We start from the raw sequence: 19852 nt of genomic DNA, 5'->3' as shown, positions 1-19852 counted from the left end.
TGTTTGTCAAATGGCTGGGACTTCCGGAAAAGAGTTGGATCGACGCGAACGAAGTGATCTTGTGAGTACGTGGAACGTGGTGAAGCGTCTACCGGATCCGGAAAGTCAAACGAGAAAAAAAAAGAACGGTGAGTTGCTTCCCGACAGCATCCGCTGTCTGATCGTAGGTCCTTCGGGGTGTGGGAAAACGACACTGCTCGTGGACAATTTTCTCCTCGCACCGAATTGGTTAGATTGGAAGAACAGGCACCTGTACGTGTTCTCGAAAAGTTTGGAGCAATCCAAATACCAGCAACTGATGAAACTGTACGATGGTCTGGACATTGCAACGTTCGCCTCGGAAATAAAACCACTCGACGATTGTCGTGAAAATTCAGTCGTTGTGTTCGACGACGTCATCCTGGAAAATCAAAATGAAATTCGCAACTTTTTCACGCAAGGTCGTCACAAAGGAATGGATTGCTTCTACCTAGCTCAAACGTTTTCCAAAATTCCAAAACAGTTAGTACGCGACAACGCTAATTTCATATGTTTGTTTCGTCAAGATCACACCAACCTCAAGCACGCGTACGATGACTACGTAGGCGGAGACATGAACTACAATCAATTTTCGGAACGCTGCTGCTCTACTTGCTGGAACGGTGACGATTTCGGATTCGCGACGATCGACATGACGAGGAAACCCAACGACGGAAAATACAGAAACAAAATCAACGATTTTCTAAACGTTGCAACGTTGTGAGAAACGACGTATATAAATAAACGTTATGACGAAACGAAAAATCGAAGACGAAAATCTCAAGCTTCGCGATTACCTCGCGAAACGCTTCAAAGGTTGGAAATCCGAGAATCGCGGATTCTACGAAGAGAAGAAACGTCAGGATCAACCCGTGATCGATGCCATCAGCGGTCTAGGTAAAGAAATTAAAAGTGTCACGGAACAAAATAAAAATTTGATCAACGAACTCGTACCACTCGCAGCTAAAAGTTACGCTGTACCCACGCCCATTTCGAGCATTCCTTCGACGCCGTTCGAACTGAAGGATGCACCGGCACGACGTCGAGCTATAGGTAGCACGTCGTCGTCTTCGGATAAGATCGAGTTTTGACCTTTGGCACGAGACTACCTGAGCACGGGGAAGTTCGACAAGGATGAAGTGTTCGGATTGTATCCGAGCATGGAAAGCAACGAAGGCGGTGGTGTGGTGTGGAAGATTGGGAAATCGAAGGTGACCTTCGAAGGCAACGACATTAAAGTTAATTTAGGCGAGAAGGATAGTTGGACCAGGTATCCGGGTACGGTGGGACTGTGGGAACTCGTTGCCAAAAAGCAGCCGAAAGATTACACCGACGAAGATTACCAGAGTTACAAGGAAATTCTGATCATGACGGATGCCTTTTACCAGAACAACGACGCCTCGCAGAATAGGGTGAAATCGAGCAGCGGCGAGAAGTACAGGAATCTCATCAAACCGATTTGGAACCAGGTCAAAACAGGCAGCGGCGTCAAACGCTACAACACGTTACCCAAAGAATTCGTTTGGGTGGACGACGTGAGGAAGCTCGTGGACCGATTGTTGGTGATAGCCGGCGAAGAGAATGCAGGCAACCGTAATTTCTACAACGAGAAGGTTGGCATCGTGGACATGATCAGCACGAAACTTTACAACTTCATCGTGAACGACGACAAGGGCATAGGTTACCTGATCAAAATCATCAACACGCTGCCTCCGAGATTCTGGAACGTGGCCGAAGGAAAAGGACTCGTGAACGACATCATCAACAAGTTACCTTTCGAGATGCATTTACCTGGCTACCAGTACTGCGGACCGGGTACCAAACTCGAGAAAAGATTGGAGAGAGGAGACAAGGGTGTGAATCCGTTGGACGCGGCATGCAAAGATCACGACATCGCTTACAACACCACGCAGACGGATCTGGATGCACGTCACGAAGCAGACAGAAAGTTAGAGCACGCAGCTTTCGAAAGGTTCGTGAGCAGAGACGCATCGCTGGGTGAACGGGTCGCCGCACTGGGTACCACCATTGCCATGAACACGAAACAAAAATTGGGGTGGGGTATATAAATAACATAGAGTAAAAAATAATAATAATAACAACATGTCTCGTATAACTGATTTGCCGCCCGAGCTACTATCTAAAATATTCAAAAAGGTAGTAAACGGAGATTGTGAGGATGTACATAAACTTGTAATCATAGCAAGAACGATGCCGGCATTTCGAATTCCGTGTGAAATGGTTCTCAAGGAGCGTCTTCGGGAGATCAGCGGCCTGAGGTGCGGCGATCTCGACACACTTCTTTCGGCTGCAGGGGAAAAATTAAACGATAGGTTGGATGAATTGCACGAGGCAAGGCAGGGAAGAAGACGGTACACAGTAGATTGGCGCAAGTCTAAGCAGGAGACGGAAGATATCATCACGCACATCATCGCGTTTTCCGAAGCACGGACTTTCTTCCTCTGTTAAAAAAATAATAATATATATACGTGTCAAAAAAAAAAAACTTGATATATAAATAACACACATCATAAAAAAAAATAATCTTCGGTATATATAAATAACACACATCGTGAAAAAAACAATTAAATTTCTCTCTAACACTCTGAAATTTTTCTTCGATATGACAACTGAAAAAATGAGTGAACTCCAAGCATTAAAACAAATGCTAAATTTGTCAGTCGAGTATGTAAAAATTCAGGAATTGGAAGTCGACAAACCTTACACGATAACTTCCGGTTCAATCGTTTCTACCCAGTATGGTCCCAAGGTACGCCTGTTGCTCAACGCACAATACAGTCTATATTTACCAGATCGATACGCTAACATGTTATCCGACGAGAAGCTATCTATTTTAATCGAGAACAAAACTCGAATCGTGTACAAGGGGACAAAGGAACTTCTTGGCAAGAAAACGAAGCACGTAATAGAATTTGTGTAACGACTGCGAGGCCGTGAAAAAAAAAATCTCAGAACATTTATATATAAATAACATACCGTAAAAAAAAAAACTACACAAGAAAAAATCTCAGAATATATATATATAAATAACATACCGTGAAAATAACACATAGAGCATCAACATGAAGCCCAAGGGTGTCGTGTACCAGATACCATACTCCAATCTTAAAAATCTAGGTGCCCTCGATGGGTTACTCACCAAGAAACAACGCGAGAAGAAACGTTCTTGCTTGAGCAAAGGACACGGAATGAAATTACTTCTCAGCACACCTCAATTGAGACGCTTGCAGCGTTCGCGGAAACAGCAAAAGATCGGTGGTTTCATATTCAGCATCCCGGCCATCCTAGCAGCATTGGGGGCCGTTGGAAGTTTGGCTGGCGGAAGTGCCGCCATCGCGAAAACCGTCATCGAATCGAAGAAGAACAAAGCTGAATTGGAAGAACAGAAACGTCACAACCTGGCCATGGAGAAGAAAGGGGGCAAGGGCGTGATGAAAAAGTTTAAAAAAAAGAAACAACAGCACTCACCAACCGAGACATTGAATCTCTGATCGGACCGTTACAAATCAAACACTTCAGAGGAGTTTTCATGTCCGACTCGTTACCTTCAAGCGTTAAAAGAAGAGAATGCGGAGTAGTCAACTTGGACGGTCAAGAAAATCCAGGCACGCATTGGATATGTTACCACAAAAATAATGATAAAGCATTCGTTTTCGATTCTTTCGGAGGTGTTCCACCTACAAATTTAATTCATTATCTGAAAACGAACAAAACCTCTATATAATACAACGACGAACGCATTCAAAATTTCGGAGACGTGAACTGCGGTCATCTCTGCCTCTCCGTGCTCGCGTTTTTCTCTAAAATAAATAACCCTACGATCGAGGATTTCCAGAAAGCATTGTAGAACCTCAAACACCATCACTAGGATGGGCGTGTTCCATCTCACGAGCGAATCTTCAATCTTGAAACTCACGCTGCACGACGACATCGTCTATCCTAAATCCGTGGCTCTGCGTGCATTCTACAGCATGTACCTCATACCTAACGTCACGCAGCACAACAACAAAATTAGCGTCGGAAGCGAACACATCGTCGTCACGCCAGGACAATACAATCTTTCCACTTTGCAAGCTCAATTACCCAAAGGCACATACCTTTCTCAAAATTCGGTCACGCACAGAGTTGAAATCCTATCCGCGACGGAGACCGTGGACCTGGGCACCATGGGAGAACTTTTAGGTTTCGAGAACAACCACCCAAAACTCGAAGCTGGCATCAAGCACGTAGCAACCAACATTCCTAAATTCTTGGCCATAGAGACTCTGAACATACACTGCAACGTGGCGGAAGGCATGATCACGAAATCTTCGGAAGGATTATTAGGAAGTCACAAGCAGACGGGAATCATAGCCACTTTCAAACCAAGTTCCGAGTTCATGGAACCGATCATCTACACGCCCTCTTCGCCAATCTATTTTCCAGTATGTCGCAACCGCATAGACGACATAGAGTTGGTGGTGACGAACGAGAAAGGAGACGTGGTGGATTTCGCAGGTGCCACTACGACGGCCATCGTGGAGATCAACGTATAATAAATAACCATACATGTAAAATGGAGCAAATCGAAAGTTACGAATTGCAATCTTTCCCTCCCAACCGTCGCACGTTCGCCAATCTGAATGAAGCGAACAGGGAGATCGAATACGACGTGGACGTAGGCGACGGGTTTGTTCATCCTCACAGAGCGGACCTCTACCTTCAATTCGACGTGGTGAAGAAGGAAAGCGGAGACGCGTTTCCCGCAGCAGCAAACTTGATACTCGTGGACAACTTCGTGCCTCACCTGTTCTCGCAGGTGGAGGTGAGGAAACACAACACCGTCATCGACAGAATAGATTATCCAGGCATCACGTCGACGGCAGTGGGAACGTTGAAATTATCCAAAACGGACGCAGCGTACTACCAGGCCGGGGGATTCGAAGCCGGGACCAAAATATCGACGAGAAGTCACACGGTGCTCTTTCCCATGCGTCTGCTGCCTGGTTTCTTCTCGGACTACAAGGAGATCATGTGGAAGGGAGGACTGAGAGTCACGTTTCGAAGAGCGGCCAACGACAACGACGCACTGATGCGATACGCTACTTTGGGTTCGGACGGTATCACGCCGATAGCCAACACTTTACCCGAAGCAGCCAAGTGCGTCATCCGGAGCATGGAATTGAGAATGCCGGTGGTGGAATACGAAACGAACTACGCCCTCAAGTACAAAGCGGAGATCTTGAAAAGTCCGCAGGTGCCGATTCACTTTCACGGTTACCAGTGCGTGCAGAAGATGGCGTCGGGAAGTCACATGGAATTCGACGTGACGACGCAGTTCAACAACATACAGTTTGACATGCCAGTTTTCGTCGTGGTGCTCTTTCAGACCGGGAGGGACAAGAATCAGGAAAAAGATTCCAGCAAGTTCGACGACTGCAAGATCAAGAACGTTTATCTGAAGAACGGTAGGAACGAAGTGTTCCCGCGCGAGAATTACAACCTCGACATGACCAAAAACGATTACCTCAAACTTTACGAAGCGTTCTCGGCTTACAAACGCGTGACCGAGGGAAGCGTGGACATGTACTACACGCCCAGCGAATTCAAAGCACGCAGACCCATGACCGTCATCAATACCACGAAGAGAAAGCAGGTGGTGGTCAACGATCGAACCAACATCAAGGTCGTCTGCGAGTTCCACGACGCGCTGCCTGCCGATACTTTGTGCAACGTCATCCTGATTGCAGAGAAGTCTTTTGTGTATGATGTCAAAAATGAAAGAGTGACCGAACAGTTTTAAGTACAAGAAAAAGAAATCACACCATTTTCAAAAAATTATACTGACCGTAGGTTCAAACATTAGATTAACTTGCAACGCAATGTTTAGGATGTACTGCGAGGAACACCTTCTTACATTTGTGAGAATAATCTGGAACAAAAAAAATAAAAATAAAAATTTTGATGCATTTTAGAAATAAATCACACTTGAACGCACAAAGGAACTTCCCCTTTGGCCCTGCGTGTGCCCCATATTCACCCCGTAGGGCGCGGCAGGGAGTTAGTCCCGCTAAAAATCCCAAACCTCCACCTGTTTTTTTTTTTTCATTTGAAGATAAACACTATTGTTCTAGTATCTTGGCTATATTAAATTAGAACATCTGTTACATGAATTGTTGTTTTTTTTGTTTTTGTTTTTCATACATACATACATACTATTTACTACATTTGAGGCATATCTTACTAGTTTCTAGACGATGGTGGCCCCATGGGAGCGTGTGAATCCCACATTTCAGAACGCACCTCTTGTCGTCGTTGGGATCCAGGGCAACCTTTCTCACCAGGTTGGTTGTCAACACATGGTCGACACTCTGGATGCGCTGCTCCACTTCTGGAATTGACGTCCTAGTTTGAAGGGTTTTGACGTAATCCTCGAACTTGAGGTACTCTTGGACGACCTGCCTGCCCACACCCTTAGCCTTTTTCGTGATGGATCCTTCTGCCCGAATAGCATAGGCTTTGGCGCGAAGACCGGCAAACTCGAGAATCACATCACCGTCCTTCTCGTCTTTCAGTTTGCCAGGCACCTTCTTGTTGCGGGCCAGGATTCCGTACTGGTTCGGCTGGGGATAGCCCGAGGTGTCGAAGAGGTTAACCAAAGATTTAACTGTGGCTATATCCCCGTATGCATCGGGTGAGCGGACGTGGTACACCAAGCTGTCCGTGTCCGTGTAGAGAAGCGAGATGTTGTCGTTATAGTGCTGGCGTAGTATCCCATAATATGTTTGAAACATGTGCAGCTTGCTCAGGTCTAATACTGAGGCACCAACATAAATGGGCTTGTTGAGCATCACCTCGTTCTTCCTCATATGCACCAGAGCAAGCTGCTCATTGTAAATGGTCCTCGATTTGAATAACGGGTTTGCTACGAGCCTGCGACATTGTGTTTTGTTTGATATTAGCCTCACATCTACACGATTCCGTACATTCTCCATGGTCTTGCCAAACACCGCATTATTCATAAGCTTGAAGAAATCGCGATCGAAATCAGAAGTGGCGACTGTGCGATGTTTGGTGTTGAGCTCGATGTATGGCCTCAACCATGGAGAATGCTCGAACATCAAAACTCGATGTACTGTGCGGACGGTAACCCCTTGCTTCATCAACCACCGGAGGTTTTGGTAGTGCAAGACATAACGCTCTTTGGGCTCGAAGTCCATGACGAGCTTCGTCTGGTTGGAATCGGGTGGACACTTAAACTCGGGTGCAGGGGGAAGATCGCAGAACAAATCCTGCAGCTTCTCGGAGAACTCAAGGTCCACCTCGGCGAAGAACCCATGTTCCGAATCGTCGAAGCTTTTGATGTCGAAGTTGGAAGGATCAGCCCACTCGAACCCTCTAAAGGGGAGTGGCTGCATCATGGAGTGCCCGTAGAGGTTATTGACGTCCGTGTACATGATGTAGCTGGACGGTTGTGAGGGATCGTAACCGGTGGCCATGTGGTGATTGTTGGCGTGCGAGTGTCGCTGCGACACCTGGACCATGCCACCACGGATAGCGCGTTCCACAAACAGCACCATGTCATAATCGGAAAGAAGCTCAACTCGATCTTCGTCACCAGAAACATGGATGACCACGCCAGTCCGGGGAGACTATAGAAGTAGGCGGGGTCCAGCTGGTAGATCTTCATTGCGGTCGCACGGAACGTCTGGAACACGTCGGCGAGGAGCGTCACATCAAGTTTGAGGTAGGCGTCGTGGTAGTCCCCGAGAGTTCGACAACCCAGCTCGCGCCACATGGACTGGGCATGGTGATATTCTTCGTCGGTGATGTTCGAGCCTCGCAGCTTGCTATAGAAGTTTGCTCGAGGAGGTAGCGACGTCTCCGCGAACTTGGTAGGGTCTGTGGCGTATTCGTAGGGGTAGACCCCCTTACGCCTGAAGAGACCGGCGTCCAAGTTCGGAAAATTCGCAGAGGTAATAAGTATTTGCTCGTCGCTGAGCTTCCCCGCGAGAGCATCGAGGCTGGCCGGGAGGAACCTCAGGGAGTCGAGGAAGCGAAGCTCGACGGTAGAGCGTGATCCCGGGATTCGAACCCACTTGATCAAGCTAATGTAACGCTCCTCGTTCTGCGCCAGGACGTTGATTCGCATGTCGTCGTACCCAAAGTGAGGCACCAGATGGTGGAAGTCGTATCCCGAGCCATTGTGAAAAAACACAGGGATGAAGCGCGGGTCCCGGGCCATGAGGTTGCATCCGTTGCACCAAGGACCAACATACCTACCGTTAAAGTGATCGTGGTGTTGGACTTTACGGTTGTTGGCGGTGTACTCCTCGACGCAGACAGGGCAAGCGATGGCCTCGTCGTGTCTACGTTGATCGTCGGGGGACAGTGGGAGCATAGACTTGGGGGCCAACAGTACCTTCCCTATCTCGATGGCCTCGACAACCATCCTCTCGAGGAAGTGTTTGGCTGCGTCGGGACCACGGTACACGTAGGGCTCGGGGGCGATGTGCTGGTCTCGTCGCACCACAACGTATGCGAAACTGGATGCCTCGTGGAGTTGGTAAGGGATGGTGGAGGAAACTTCGGGATCTGGATCGCAAGTGGACAGGGGTTTGAGGAAGGCCTCGAAATCCGCGATGATGATAGCAGGGTGCTCCACCATGGCACCGTGCATGTGGAAACGCTCCACGGTGCCAGGTTTGGGCAAGACTGCCACCCCAGGCTCGTTGGCATTGCAATAAAGTTTGTGGCGAGCGAGCTTCTCGACAGCGATGTTGGAGCCTCTGATGCGCTGGTAATCCTGCTGTTCTCGATTATGAAATGTAGACAAGCACCTGCGACAAACTTCTGTGTGGTGTTCGTGTTTGCTTGTTTGGCTCGAAACAAGCCGAGAGAGCGAGCGAATGAGGGTGTAATGGTGATGGGTCTCGTCCTTGATGAGCAGAAGGTGAATTTCTCGAGCATCATCGTCGTCTACGTCTCTCACCCGGATAGGGTACACCACATTTTTGTCAGTGAGACCGTAAACGTTGATGGCCAACCGAGGGTTGTGTGTACGAGCCTCAAACTTTCGAATGTCCGGGACCTCCACGGGATAGGCGATCCCAGCCATGGCATCTTCCAGTTCCAACTCGTACTGCATGTATTGGGTAACGCGTTTTGGATTATTTTTTGGCTCGACCGGGTGCAACGCTGCGAGCACACACCATACGAAGCACTTGTTACCTTCATTTTGGATGTTCAGAACAGCTTTTTTTGCCGCAATAGTAGGTGGTAAGGGGACGTAGCTGGAGGCGGAGAGAGGCACAAACTTGCAAAGTTTGATGCACAGTTCGTGAGGATCGCCACACAGCGAACCCCCCGAGCCCTTCGCTTGATGTTCCTCCTGCTTTGCCACCAGCTCGTCGGCAAACTTGTTGTAGATGACCTCTAGGTTTTCGACATCCGCCAGATGCAGCGTCTTCGCCTTGGTGTTGTGGCAGAAGCTGTAAATTTCATCAGACGGCTTCTTGTACTGGCAACGTAGCGATGCGTAGAATTTGGTGGAGTGCGTTGCAAGCGCATCGCCGAGGATGGAAATGATTTTGGCTTGCACGTTCTCCAAAAAGCTACGCACGTCGCATGAGCCCTCCGAAGTGAGGACAAAGTCCTCTAACAACCGCTCGAAAGCAGTCTGGTTCGCTTTCGCCACAGGCTTGACACGTTTGGCGGATGGTGGCGAGTCGGCTTCCGCTTTCCTCTTGGTCGAGCTGGTCGACGGTTGTGGAACAGGTGCTCCGACGACTTTGCATGATGTTATATGCTTTTTCAAATTATTAATGGTAATATGTTTGTCGCACCTGGGACATGGTTCTGTAGCGGTCACACGCTTACCAGGTACGCAGGTACGACAGTGCCTTTGGAAATTTTTCCTTGAAACACCAGTTTCACAAGTGGGACAAATTTGTACCGATTGCATCTTGTTGAAAAAAATAATATTTGTGGGGTGTTATTTAATATATTTAGTGGAGGAGTGCCACAAAATAAATGCCGTGCAATAAAAAAGAAAAACTTGGAAGGCTAATTCGCTATAGTGAAAATATTTGTTGGGGTATGTTATTTTATATATATAGTGGAGTGCCACAAAATAAATGCTGTGCAATAAAAAAGAAAAACTTGGAAGGCTAATTCACGATGGTGCTGGGTTTGGTGTGAGTGTGCTATTTATGTATATGCTACTTCTTGCTTCTTAATGAATCCTGTAAATAATTGAAAAAAAATAATTAAGCTTGTGTATAGAAAACACAAAAATATTATGTGTACATAATTCTACCAAACAAACTTTTTTTTCTAACCCTCAGCCCTTTTGGCGTATGAAGTATAAATCATAATTTCAGAAAACAGAGTTATTTTAAGGTCGTCATTTTTTTAAAATTAAACCATAAGCTTTGTTTATGTTTATAGTATTCGTCGAGCAATAGCAGATAGAGCAAGAATCGTTTTCCTACAACCCATAGTTTATGAATTACAAAACATCTTAGAAATTACATCTTGAAATTTTAATCCAAAATAACTCGAAAACAGCAGGCACTAGTCATCATCCCTCCAATAGGTTGTAGAGTACTTCTAATTTTGTATCGAATGCTATTAAAATTTTCGAATTAGGGTAAAAACTAAGTCGGCAAATCAAGTTTCTCAAAAAAATAAAAAATTGTCTGTATTTCCGAAACTTGAGGGGGTGGAATCGATTTTATTTGCTAGTCGAATAGTTCTCGTCGAATCCTATCCAACAAACCTAAAATCATCATCCTAGCTCAATTAGGAGCCGAGAAAATCAATGTCTTGGAAAACGTCTTAAGATTTTTGTCTTAAGAAAATTTTCTTGACAGACCGGAAGTAACATCTTGAGATACCGGAAGTCGACTTTCTTAAAGATTAAGATATTTGTCTTAAGACGTTTTCCAAGACGTTGATTTTCTTGGCTCCTATGGGGCCTAGAACCATGTAACTTTGATCTATGTATATACCAGTACTTGCCCGACCCTGTGGCCGAGTGGTTAGCACATCGCGCTGTGACGCCAAGGGTCCCGGGTTCGAATCCCGGTCGGGCTTGGTTGTTTGTGAATGTCCATTTCATCACTCATCCCCAATCTTCGCAAATTAGCCAAGAGGCACAAAACGCGAAGTAAAATAAACTAAATCAATCAATCAATCAATATATCAGTACTTTTCCTACATGTTCACTCACCTTACAACCCACCCGATCAAAAAAATAAAATTTACCCCCTGCGCGCATGCGAACATGTATAAATTTAAAATATAGGCTCGATATTGAAACAAAATATTATTTTTTTTCCTCCTCTCCTCTCTCTCTGGCCAAGATTGCAAATAATTGCAGGAATAATAATACCATGATATTTTAGACTGTAGGTCCAAGTCACCCGAACCAGACAACATTTGAGTTGGTGTTTTTTTTAAGTCCACTTTATGTGCAGTAAGGCTAATCGGGACTAGACCTACAGAGTTTTTTTAAAGTGTTATCCGAACCACTTGTGCCTCCAGCGGGTATCGAACCCTTGAATACAAGCCTGCCTACCACTGTGCCATAGGGGAGGCCCCAGACGACATATTTGCACTACATCAAGCAAAAATAAATTCATATCTGTGCATATGGGAAGTCCAATACATAGTTGGTAATGTGTGATGTGATCAGCACCAAACATTTAATTTTTTATGTATGTATATTTAAGTTCCGTGTTTGCCCGACCCTGTGGCCGAGTGGTTAGCACATCGCGCTGCGACGCCAAGGGTCCCGGGTTCGAATCCCGGTCGGGTATGGTTGTTTGTGAATGTCCATTTTCATCCATTTCATCACTCATCCCCAAGCTTCGCAAATTAACCAAGAGGTACAAAACGCGAATTAAAATAAACTAAATCAATCAATCAATCATTAAGTTCCGTGTTGCAATCATGAAATTAAATTTTAATTAACTTTTTTTTTCCCTATCCATCTCTCTCTCAAATCTATATAGCCTGTTCATATTTGGCATGTCGGCCATTTTGTTTACGTAGCAAAAAAAAAATCTCAAGCCATATTTTTTTGCGAATGCTCGTTGTAGCCATAAGTATAATTGGATATAATTGCCGGATTTTATTTAATTTTAGGTTTAAAATCAATAAGCGTGCATAAAAAAAAAACTAAATATTTTAAATAAATGAGATTCGAATAACTATGTACTTCCACTAGCCTTTGCGATGGCGCAGCGATAGCCTTGTAATCAAGGGTTCGATACCCGCACAAGTGGTTCTTGAAACTGTAGGTCCAGTCCCGATTAGCCTTACTGTGCATAAAGTGGACTTAAAACATCAAATCAATCAGTACTTCCACTAGCCTCTGCGATGGCGCAGCGGTAGCCTTGTAATCAAGGGTTCGATACCCGCACAAGTGGTTCTTGAAACTGTAGGTCCAGTCCCGATTAGCCTTCCTGTGCATAAAGTGGACTTAAAAAACACCAACTCAATCAATCAATCAATACTTCCACTAGATATCAAAAACACGCAACTCTCCTCCATTTTTTCTTGCCTTCCTCTAACAATTTAACACATTTTTTTTTTTTTTTAAATATGCCCCGCACACATATTTCCTACCTACCAACAACGGCACACAGAAGAAAAAAGATATTCCAGCTACCAAGATGCATGCTTCAAATATATAAAAGCAGAGAGAGACATGAAACACCTTCTATATTCTCTCTCTTTTTGCATGTTTTGTGGGTATATTTTCTTCCACAAAAGCAATGCCATACTTATAAATCAAAGCCAACTCATGCAAGCTAAGAAACAAAGTTACTTACTTTTGGAAAATCCTGCAGAAATGCTTATTCGCTGACGTTCAAAATGAAATAGAACTTTCTACACTAGCGCTTTAAGTTTTATACGGTTTTCTAATGAGGTTAAAAATGAAATGACAGCCAGCGCAACCAAGGTTATTAGAAGTAAAGGTTGGGCCAATCCGTTGTTTACTCGTGATGACGAAACGACGGTAAGAAGTGAATTTATCAATGAAATGAATTCCAAATGTATGCGCTAGTGTTGCACTATGCAGATAGGAAAACCATACCAGAAACTGAACACACGAAATCGAGTACACAAATGAGCATTTCCACCCATTTACATTTTGTGGCTTTAGACAAATTGAAAATAAATATCGATAGGTACTTATTGTTATGCGGGACAGAATATTATTGATCGGAACGGGATTTTTTTTTAAATCCCGTCATTCGGGACGGGAAATATTCGCAATTTCTCGACTAGTCGGTAAATTTTCGGGACGGGATATTTCCGAAATTTTCCGACGCTCTGGAAATTTCAAATTCTACACGTCATTTTCACCTTAAGTGGTTGTCTTTGTATTTCTGGAATGAAAACTAACAATTTCCGATAAGTTCCAGGCACTTGCAATGTAGAAAAGAAAAGAATGAATACCGTTTTGAAATGACCATTCGGTATTTCCCGACTGCTCGGGATCCAGAAAAGTACGGAAGTCATTTGCTGAAGTCGGGATCGGGACAGAATTTTTCTTTCCGTTCCCGGTCCCGACTTTTCTAGATACCGCACACCACTTGTTATTATTATTTATTACAAGATACATCTTCCAAGTACGTTGAACATAATGTACTGTGTATACCAGAAAAGAAAAGTTCAAATGAGCATTTATGTACGCTATATTTACAATACGCTATGCACTTGTATTTTTTTCTTCAGTGCACAACATGTTTCCGCGAATATATCAAAGTCTGCCTAACATGAAATGTAATATTGTATAACTTTGCTTTCACGCAAACTTGGCATAAAGTAATATTTCATTCTCACAGGCAGTGGCGTGCCCAAGGGTAAGTTGGTGGGGGTTATAACCCTTCCCGTTGGCCCAGTATTCCTAAAAAAAGAACGTCAAATGTAGGAAAAGATGGCAAAATGAGGGATGACTACCAAAAATAGTGTACGTAACCCCTCCCTTTCGAAAATCCTGGGAACGCCACTGCAGTCTCAGGTCAACATGCAAGGGCAGATTTTTTCCACCTTTCGATGTGTAGTCTTTAATTTCTGCAGTAGAAACCAAGTGTGGCTTCTTACCGATGTGTAAAATGATTAATACAACTTTTTGGTTAATAGTATAATAAAATTATTTATTTTATAGTTTGATGTTTTACTTAGGAATATATTAATTTTCAATTTACCGTTGCTACGTAATGACGGGAGGAGGAGGGGGGGTTCGAGAGGGAGCGGCATCTGCCGCTACCTCCCAGGGCGGCAAAATTACTAGCGCCGGCCCTGGTGTACACTGTATATAACACACCTTATTACTGACTACCTTGGCCCTGGATGTACAGGGTCAAGGAAAAACAAAGAAATGAGCATAACTTTCTCTACGGAGAATATATTGAACCTAAACCAAAAAGAACACAAATAATAAACTCGACAATGTAAATTGATGAGATTTAGTAAATCATTTAATGAAGCGACTAATCGCAAAGGACATAATCAGCTCAGATCCTATTACTTCTTCATGGTATGTGACTTAAAGTTCCCGCCTTAGTGGCTATCACATCTCCTTTTCCACAGCCTGTAGTACACATCCTCATCTAGACATTGTTCTTGTTCTGGTGTTTAATATCTGCATACTGCAACACTGTCGTTTTGTCATTTCACGTGACTTTACATTGAAGTGATGGATTCACTTGGCCGGTCACACGTCATCGCAAGCAAAAACTTCAACCGTTACCATGGTTTTGGGCCAGGGCTGAGCGCAACGTGGACCAATAGAAATCCGAGACAATCTTCTCTAGAACATTCTTCTTCCCCTACATTTCAGCCACACCATTTTGCGAGTTCGAAAATTCACAAGTTAATGCATCGCATCGCATCACTGCTACCTATGCTGCTAACTGACGTCACTATTTCTTAACAGTTGCCAGACCTGATGTTAACAACCTGCTGTAACCTAAGCATCATGTGTATTGAAATATAAACAAAACAAATTGTATACGTCAGTAGGAAATTCCATCGTTCGGCTATTGAAAAAAACAAAAAAACAAAAAAGTATAACTTCCGTCGTCCCAAGGCCTACGTATTGTTGAATTTGTGCCATTGTGTCAACGTTGATAGCACACGCAGAGAGAGAGGGAACAAAATTGTCGTTTTTCTAGATATCCACAGGCAAAAGCGTAATATTTTGTTTGTTTGCTTGCGTCACAATACAGGCGCGCGCACGCGCGTGTGTGTGTGTGTGGCACATCGTTCCCGAAAGAGGTAGGTTTACAAAGGTCACGATATATAAACATTTGACCGAGACTTGGAAAATTACGATAAGGTGCATTCATCCTTCAAGAATGAGAGAGAGAGTACATTATTTACTCATCACGCTGTGTCAGCGCAACGAATAAAAGCGTGGAACGTGGAGAGAAAGTGAGGTTTTGATGAAATTTTCGTAGGTTTTGCAACACTGTGGCTCACTTCAGTGAATTGAAGTGAGTTTTTCATGTTTTGGTGCTGTTTTCTTCGCTGCGAAACATCGTCAGCGCAATAAATAAGGCGCGGAACGTGGAGAGAAAGTGAGTTTTTGAGGTATACGCGCGTGTGTGTGTGTGGCACATCGTTCCCGAAAAAGGTAGGTTTACAAAGGTCACGATATATAAACATTTGACCGAGACTTGGAAAATAAATTACGATAAAATGCATTCGTCCTTCAAAAAATGAGAGAGAGTGCATTATTTACTCATCACGCTGTGTCAGCGCAACGAATAAAGGCGCAGAACGTGGAGAGAAAGTGAGGTTTTGAGGTTTTGATGAAATTTTCGTAGGTTTTGCAACACTGTGGCTCACTTCAGTGAATTGAAGTGAGTTTTTTGATGTTTTGGTGCTGTTTTCTTCGCTGCAAACATCGTCAGCGCAATTAATGAGGCGCGGAACGTGGAGAGAAAGTGAGTTTTTGAGGTTTTTATGATCCTCACTTAATGACGTTGAACCGGCCCACCTGCACTACTAATGCTTCAGAAGCATGTTTTTTTATTCTATAGCTGAATACATGGAAGCGGCTTTTACATAAGACAAATGTACATAATGTAGTATAATCACATATTATTCTTGTAAAATTAAATGTCAAATGAAAGTGGGTAATTAGTATATCTTCTCATGTTATATTTTTTTGTGATTTTGATATAATAGCAGAGTAAGACCCAATTTTTTACAATTTTTGGCTATATATTTTGTATTTGTAAAATCTATTAATGTACCTGTATTGTAATGTAAGTATTGACATGTCCTATATTACCATGTACTGTAATTTGTACACACCGGTAGTCCTTGGACGCAAATAAACTAAACTAAACTAAACTAAACAAAAGGTTGCTGAAGTGTTGTGCGATAAATGATAACCGCAAGGCAAGGATTAATTGACACAGATTAAATGAAAAATAGGGTTGCCAAACAAAAAAAATATCACAGACTATAAAATATCTACCACCAAAATGTATTTTAAACAGTGATGTGCGTCTACGCGTAAACAAAGATAGTCTACATTCTACACGTAGACTATTTTATACACGTAGATTACATAATCCATGTAAACAACATGGCGAAAGGTTATAACTTAGCAAAGGGCGTCTTGAAATTAAAATAAAATTATAATGCATATCAGTTGCTGATGTGTGAGGAGAACTTTTCATACTCTTTCTTCCAAATTCGAACAATTTCTCACCTAGGAAGAAACCTAATATAGGAAATATTCTAGTGTTCTATGGGGAAAGAAAACACTCTTACCACACGACTGCCATCTGTTGTTGTTTTTTGCATACTCTTTATCTTCTTCCATAGTTGATAATAGAAGAGAAGAGAAATTTTGTTGTAAATAGGATTCTTTTCATTTCGTTAGGAACCAATATAGTTGAAAATGTCACTTTCCTTTCATGAAAGCCTTGAAAATTAATTTTAATGCACTTTAGATTGTCTACGTAGTCTATGTAAACTACAACCCAATGTAATCTACGGGTAGATTACGCGTAGACAACGCATGTAGACGTAAACTTATAGTCTACGGCACATCACTGGTTTTAAACACTTGTAAAAAAACATGTTTAAAACACATTGTTTTAAACGTTTAAAACATTTGTAAAAAACAAAGCCGTGTGTTTTAAACGTTTAAAACAAAGTGTTTTAAACATGCCAACCCTGCTCAAATGTGAATAGGATGGCTGATAAATATTTTATCTCTGGTGGAGAACATGCCTTTTGGTGTGCGCATACCATAGGCGTTCCCAATAGGGGAGTTGTCCCTTTAATACTTTCACATGGAAATTTAGTGTAGGGGCTTATCACAGAGCCGATCTGACCCCCCCCCTTTTCCCCGTATCACCCGTATGTGGAGTGATTGCTTAAGAGGTAGTGTTGCTCATTACTGAAGACGCAAATTGCTACAAAATTTGCAGTAATCTGTGTAACGTTCGTGTAAACATTCATACTAATCTTTGCTTTCCTTAGAAAGGTTTATTTATTTTAAATGTTCCACGTTTCTTTTGTATTGAATTAAGAATTACATTAATTACGTTTGACAGTGATTCGGGGAAATAAGCGGAAAGCAAAGCAGACAATTTGTAATTACATGAATGGATGTAGGTTGTGTTTGACAAGATAAGATTCAAAATAACTTTATTTAACTAGGAAGCTGTCTGATTACGTATTGAAGAGAAGATGATTACTTGTTTGGCATTAACAGCAGGTAACTGTTGGCTGCATGAATCTAGTTCGAACGTTTCTTTTATTCCAGTACTACAACCATGTGTTGTTAGAGTTAATAATCAAATTTTAAGTAGACAAAGTGCGAATTGCATAATGCTTCATTTTTCTCATTCTGAATTTCCATTAGTCGGTAAAAGTTCGGTAAATCGGAGACACATTTCTTCATTTTTACACAAGAAACTACGTACAGAAATGAGTTTATCTAAGGTTTATAACGTTCGTCGAGGTATTTCCTTTGGCCCAAGTTCCTCTTGTGTTATTGCGATTTCATAATGCTACGAATGCACTTTTACATGGTTCGATTTCGATGTACGTCTGTTAACACATACTGCGGAGTTTTAGCGATTACTTATGGTTTTGTTCAAAATATGCTTTCGTGGTTAGGTTTGGTTCCTTAATGCTTTCTACTAATGTTCCGATTTACTTCTACATTCATTCCCACGCTTCTACGATATTTACTGTCGCTTGTGGACGGAGAATATCTTGTCCATGAGAAGTGCGTAAGGTTATTTTCATTTTTTTTTTCAACATAAACAACTTTTTTCGTGTCCAAACAGTGTTCATTACTTTAAGGAAGGTTTAAATTTCGTGTTACAATGATATCCAAAATTATACGATAATTAGTCTTTGTGCTAGGAGAAATCATAAAACAATCAGAACAGTTACCTTTTCTTTCATCGTGGAATCTATTTGGGCATGAGTTTACCATACCGGACCACTCTCCAATTTCTTTGAAATTTTGCATACTCACTAATTGAGACCTAATCACGAATCTACATCTAATAATTGGCGGTCATGCATGGAAATTGTAAAATAACATGTAGAAGTTGTACAGTAACCTTGTTAATACCACGATGATTCTCCATACAAAGCAATTGACAACCATGTTTCTTTCGCATTTCTTGTCGCACAACAGTTTTCCTACATTGTGTTCTGACGTCAGACAAGGAATGCCTACAAGGTTAGGTTAGGTTCCATTAGCATAAATACAATGAAAAATTATTATTTATGCTAAGAGAACTAAACACACTAAAATTGAAAAGCTTTCTGCCTTGACGTCAGAACACAAGGTTGGTCAAGTGTTGTGCGATAAGTGAGACCCAATTCGTTATGCTGTATCCAGCATTGCCACACTGTTGTATTCTCAGTTACATTGTGTTTAGCATGGAAGAATGGCGGGAGACATGCACAACAGTGTTCGAGGAATGCCTACGAGGTTAGGTTAGGTTCCATTAGCATAAATACGATGAAAAATTATTATTTAGGAATATGAACTCGTATGATTAGGTACGTTTGGCAACGGTGTATTGCACGCTGATTTTTTCATGTTGGGAAAATGGCGTCTTCCGTGGACCTGGTGTTCTTACGGTAGGGTTATGTTACATTACGAAAACATAGTTTATTTCGTTTTTCTCTACATTTCCATACTTGACCGCCAATTATTACATGCAGATTCGTGATTAGGAGGTCTCAATTAGTGAGTAGGCGAAATTTCATAGCAATTGGAGAGAGGGCTGGTATTGTAAACTCGTTCCTGTATTTGACCGGTAAATCATGTATTTTGCAACAGAAATATCTCACCGACGCACAATTCCCATTGCTTTCCTACGGGAACTGGAAGCTCCATACGTTTGATGACGTAACCTCCTCTCAGTGTTTCCAACCCTTTTTTTTTTAACTATGCTTGCCTAACCAAACCTAACCTTATCGGAAATGGTTCGTGGGACTATCCATCAGCTACCCATGCATAATGTAAAATGTTCACACGTGACAAACACGATAGTAGGTATTTTTCGGTGAAGACGGTTGGAAACACTGCATACCCATAACATGAGTCAAAATGTGTGTTACGGAAGCCAGAAAAATTGTCTTTCTTTTCGTGTAAAAAGCATAATGGTACCTTGAACTATGTTCCGCAATGCACAATTGGTAAGTACGAACCATGCGAAACACAAATATACGATTTTAATGTGTCTCCGATATACCGAACTTTTACCGATTTGACAAATATCTTCTCTGAATTGTTAATTAATTTGTCCTTCCTTGTAATAGTTTC

General features: G+C 42.7%; 2 protein-coding genes across 7 annotated transcripts in view; one reads left to right on the top strand and one right to left on the bottom strand.

Annotated features, from left to right (window-relative positions):
- Positions 1 to 19852, bottom strand: part of LOC145989985 (uncharacterized) — a 180355-nt gene that overhangs the window by 59548 nt on the left and 100955 nt on the right. The window lies entirely within an intron of this gene.
- Positions 17443 to 19852, top strand: part of LOC145989983 (uncharacterized) — a 65239-nt gene continuing 62829 nt past the window's right edge. For 2 of the 3 annotated variants that reach the window (XM_083125541.1, XM_083125544.1), the window contains exon 1: positions 17443 to 17776. The gene's annotated coding sequence lies outside the window, so the exon portion shown is untranslated. The remainder of the gene's footprint in view (positions 17777 to 19852) is intronic. The other variant, XM_083125542.1, reaches the window with a different exon arrangement.

The sequence above is a fragment of the Lepisma saccharinum genome, chromosome 7 (genome assembly GCF_977018435.1).
Source record: "Lepisma saccharinum chromosome 7, izLepSacc3.1, whole genome shotgun sequence".
NCBI classification, from domain to species: Eukaryota; Metazoa; Arthropoda; class Insecta; order Zygentoma; family Lepismatidae; genus Lepisma; species Lepisma saccharinum.
Note: the sequence above shows the minus strand (reverse complement) of the source record. Positions and strands in the feature narration are given on the sequence as shown.